The following is a 5,000-nucleotide window of genomic DNA, read 5'->3' as shown; positions in this document are numbered from 1 at the left end:
AAAGCTCATATCTCGCTGCTCGCACTGCTGCTGCTGCTGCTGCTGCTGCTACTGCAGCCAGCTAATAACATTTTCCATTCTCTTCTGCTCTCTGCATATTCTTCTGTATAATTACTTTTTTACCATCCCAGCTTTACCATTTTCCATTTGTTTCTGCGTTGTTCCAGCTCCCAGGGAGCTCTGGCTGGTGCGCCTCACTTCAATAATCGCGTATTACTACATCCCGAGAAAGAGCACTCGAAAATTCAATTACGAGGATTTAATTAAAGCTTCCTGGCTTGCGTGGCATATGTTCCAGAAAGAGAGAGCACAAGAGATCGTACGCCATCATGGGTTTGAGGTGGAACATTAGTAAATATGTGAATGAAATGGCCCCGAAATGTAACGCGTATCCAGTGATTCACGATCGTTCGCAGCGCTGTTCGAAAAACAAATTGTAATAAACGATATTAAAATAGGATGCTCTTCCCACTTTCTTTGAAACCGTAATTATTACATTTCATATCGAGCACAGATCATCCAAACGTGTGAACCAATCATCGTCCCAAGTGTCCAATAACGACCTCCGGACCGATAGTGACGACCACCGTCGCCACACAATCGAATAAACATCGAATAAAAATCATTTTCCCATTAGCCGGCTGTGTTTCCAATCAATCTGGAGCGACCCCTTTCACTGTCCCCTTGGTTGGTCATTTGTAACCTCACCCGAAAGGGAGTGCCTTGACGTTCCCATCGGTACTGCCGCGGCCGAGCTACCATTTACCCCAGGGTCCAGTTCCCTTCTTCCCGAACAATCGACCACCAACAGCAATAGGATTAGGGCCAATTTGTTGCCCTGATTTCCCAGTAAATACGGCCAATTTCTAATTGTGCCAAGGCAAACATTGACAGCATCCACCGTTGAAAGGAGCATACGCACCCCAGATCTGACCATCGAGGAAAGGTCCACAGTCCTCAGACTCAGATGATAATAGGGAAAACCGAGAACAGGAAGGTGTGAGATCGCTGTATTGTGCTGCCAAAGCGGCAGCCACAGACATGAGGACGTTGAGTATTAGGGCCAAGGTTTATCGCCACATCGACGATGATCACCACGTCGATCCATCACTGTTGTTGGTGCATGTTTTCCATGAACTGCTCTCTAATGTCTTCCGAAAGGCTTTTCTTCTGTTTTGTGGCTAAAAAACCAACAGTTTTCAAGTGGCCGCCATCCTTGGTTTATTAGGCCGCCACCATTGCCAACACCTTACGCCTTACCAGGACAGATTTCATTACAAAAGAAAATGTGAAAAGCTATTGAACTCAATTGAGCATAGCAATATGAGCCGACCGGCCGCCCGTGACATATGTGACCACACTCATTTGTTTTTTTTTTTGTTTTTGTTGTTTGGAATGTCCTAGCGGTCGGCATCGTTGGCTCCGGTAAATCCGGAGCACTGACGGCTTACGGAGCGGCCGGTATAGACAGAAACTCGATGGCAAACAAAGGCGCTTTCACACTGCGCATGCATCTCCGATGCATATCTATTACGGGAACCGGTGCGAAAAGCCATCCTAAGGTGAAGATGGCGTAGATGCAAGCATCTCCTGCATGGATGATGCTGTGGTCCATGCTTACCAGACACACAAAAGCGCAAGAAAAACAGATCATAATCTAGAGCAGTTTCCCCCGTTGGGGTGGTGGACAGAGATTAAGTAAATCCGTTAACATAACAGTATAAACATTACGTTGTCGCTCGAGACCAGGACACTACACGAGGTCCTTTTTTTGTGGAGCTTTTCGACACACTTACCATCGGGCTCCCGATTTTAAACATACATTGTTTTGGCATAGTTTTCGATAAAACACAATCCAAAAATTCGGACTATTGCAGTGTCTCCAAATCAGCAAAACTTTGCTCCACTTTCTAGTAATCTCTGCCCGAAACACCGTCACCCAAGGATCGAGAGAAAAAAGCCTGAGTCGGGATCAGCGGAATATGAGTATTCAAAACAAAGTGAACCACAAGAACCATCATGGTTTAGCCGAAACCGAATCAACCGGCCTAATCCTCACATGCTGAGACACTGAGAGCCATATGGTGCAAGGCGTATGTGGAACCTAATCGGACCAAGGCTTAAATGCGGGCGACAATGCTCTTATTTGCAAACATAATGCTTTGTTTTCATTGTGTGTCACGGCGAGAAACAGGAGACAACGTGTGCGACGGTATCGCGGACAGGGGCCAATGTTTTCCTTACGGTAAAAGGATATGTTTTCTTAGGATCAGTCGCTTCATGTGCTGAACATGCACTGTTCTTGGGCGACAATCATTTTGAGCTGTACGTAGAGTAACAAAAGCACTTTGGACGATGTTCTTCTTTGGATGCGCTGGCTGAGAGCTTGAAATGCGAACCACGCGAGTGCATCGCTCGAGGACGTAGCATTCAGGGGCAGCAGCTGCTGCTCAGGCAGTGTCATTTGAGAGACGCATGCGTGCGCAGATCTGGATAGATTGCCTTTTTTCGTGGTTAATAAAAATCCAATGGTTTGTGATGAATTCGATCAACGGCACGATCTAAAGTCAAGGGTCTACTTTACGATCTTTTTGCTGCATATTTCATGTCCTGGTATACGGTTCCTACACAATCAATACATATTTTAAGTTCCGATATGGTAGCATTTTGGGCGGATTATAGCACTTCACTTTCAATAAAATTAATCACCTCAAACAGCATAATGATATTAAGAAAATCAAAGATCAAAGTAAATTCAAAACAGTCTGTCTTTAAGCTAATTTCAGTTCATTTCCAGCTAAAACAGTTTACTGTCCGTTAACCATAAAAACGAGACGTTTTTTTAGTAACAATTATTAATAGGAACAAAAGAATTTCGTTAGTGTAACATCATTTACATGCAGACAAGCATTTAAAAAAAGCTGTAACAAGTAATAGCAGATAAATTTTTTCTTAGATAATTCTTTATAAAATACTGCTTAAATTTATTTGCTATTCGATTCGATTACGATTCTTCTGAAGAAATGTCTAAATGTAGCATGCACTTGAAACGAAAGTTCGATTGAAGCAAAACCTTTCCCCAATAACTTCAATTGATACCAAACTAAATTTACAAAAGCACTTCCCCCCGTTTCCATTTGCATTGCAATGCAATTACAAGACATTCAAAGGGTGTAAAAGTCAAATGGCGTCGACTCCCATCCATGCACAACGCCTGCATCACTACTGCTAGCCCGAGACACTCGAATCGAACGGAAAGGACGAACAATCTTTTCCATTTTCCAAATCACCGAACAATGGCGCCGCTCCGTTTCATCAAACAGCATCAGCAGCAGCAGTCAGCGATCGCTCTTCGGGTAGCTACCAGGTACTTGAACCTTCCCGCGAATCCGATTTTCATTCGAGCGAATTGTATCACTCCCACAGTCCAGGCCCCCTCCAACCAGACCAGTCCTGTCAACCACGAAGGAGTGAAGAAGAAAATCTTTTCGAATGAATGGAAAATTAACAGAGAAAATTTTCAATTGTCTCCCAGTGCCCGGTGCCTCCAGCAAGGAGCTCAGGTGACGATGCGCCCTCTTGTGCGACTTTATCATTTCGTTAGCGTTGCTCCTGCTTCCGCCCTTCAGACCCTTTTGTGATGGCGATCTTCAAACAGTCTACTTGCTTCTCGCTCCCGTGAACGTGGAATGCAATGCAAGGTGAGAGAACCGTCCGGGATTCAAAACATTTCCAGTCGACCAAATCCACTGCCACTCCATCAAACACTCGCGACTCGAAACCGAAGGAAAGCAAAAGGCCAAAGGAAAGCTGAGTTGGGTGTGCTGACGGGGGCGTACGCTCGAGTGACAATCAAATGGCGTCAAGGATATCAGCATGGCTCAGACCGATGAAGCGTCCTGTGCCCTCCCCAGTCCTCCCCAGTCGGCCACATTGTAATGAATGCGCCGCCCGTTGTGGGTGCGTACTAGAGCGTCACCCCGTACCTAAGTAACGAAATAAAGAGAGCCCGTAAATGGTAAATCCACTTGAACTTTGCTACCTTTTCAGCCGAGTTCCTACACCAGCACACCAGAAACAGCGTTCTGTTCGACGGCTTTTCTTCTTTCAGCAAAATCAGAGACACACTCCCGGCTTCGGTTGTTCGCGCTCGCGCTTCAGAGGGCGTGAGCTGCCAGCCGGAAGTGGATCTGGGGACCCCTGAAATGCACTGATGAACTCTCGCACAACAACAATTCCGCCCGAATGCCCGGGTGTCAATATCGAGCAACAAATTGTCGGCAACAGGGAGAGGGTCGCGGTAGGCGCAAGGGTGCTGCCACCGCTGACGTGCTAAAGCGCGTAAAATCGCGAAATCAGCCAAGAGATGAATTAAAAATTGCATTCAAACCGATACCGTAACCCTTTTTTTTATTTTTTGTCGCGCACTACATTATCGACCTGACCTGACGCGGGTACTTCTCTCTACTCTCTAGGCTCTCCACCCCTTACAAATGACGCATCTGGTGTGCCATTTTATGCCAAGGTGAGGTGGTAGACGCACGGCAGCAACAGCTTAGCATGTTTTGCGTCTCGTTTGGCGACCAGCAGCTGGTCAAGTGGATTTACCGAACACAAATGAGTCCTAATAGCTGGCTGCGGCTGCCGGGATTAAGATGCTGGATTGTAGCGCACTGTTCCACGTCTAGCTATTATTGACCTCAAATCAAGTTACACAGACGTACACACGAGAAGGACTTTTTCAGCGATTTTTTCCATTAAATAGAAGCCACTTATGCGTGCAACGTACACCTTTTTCGAGTAGATTTGTTTGATTTGTGTGCAGATGGAGCGGTAATAGGAGAATTACAAATCACATTTCGTAATGCTTGCTACTGGATAGCTAAATTGAATGGTTTGTTACTAACTTTGAGACTACTAAGTGAATCAGTGAATTGTAAAATGTTTCACGTATGTAAATGACACTTTACTCTCTGTACTTCAATATTGCCTATTATCAT

This window comes from Anopheles darlingi, chromosome 3 (assembly GCF_943734745.1).
Source record: "Anopheles darlingi chromosome 3, idAnoDarlMG_H_01, whole genome shotgun sequence".
Lineage (NCBI taxonomy): Eukaryota > Metazoa > Arthropoda > Insecta > Diptera > Culicidae > Anopheles > Anopheles darlingi.
This window is presented reverse-complemented; position numbering follows the sequence as displayed.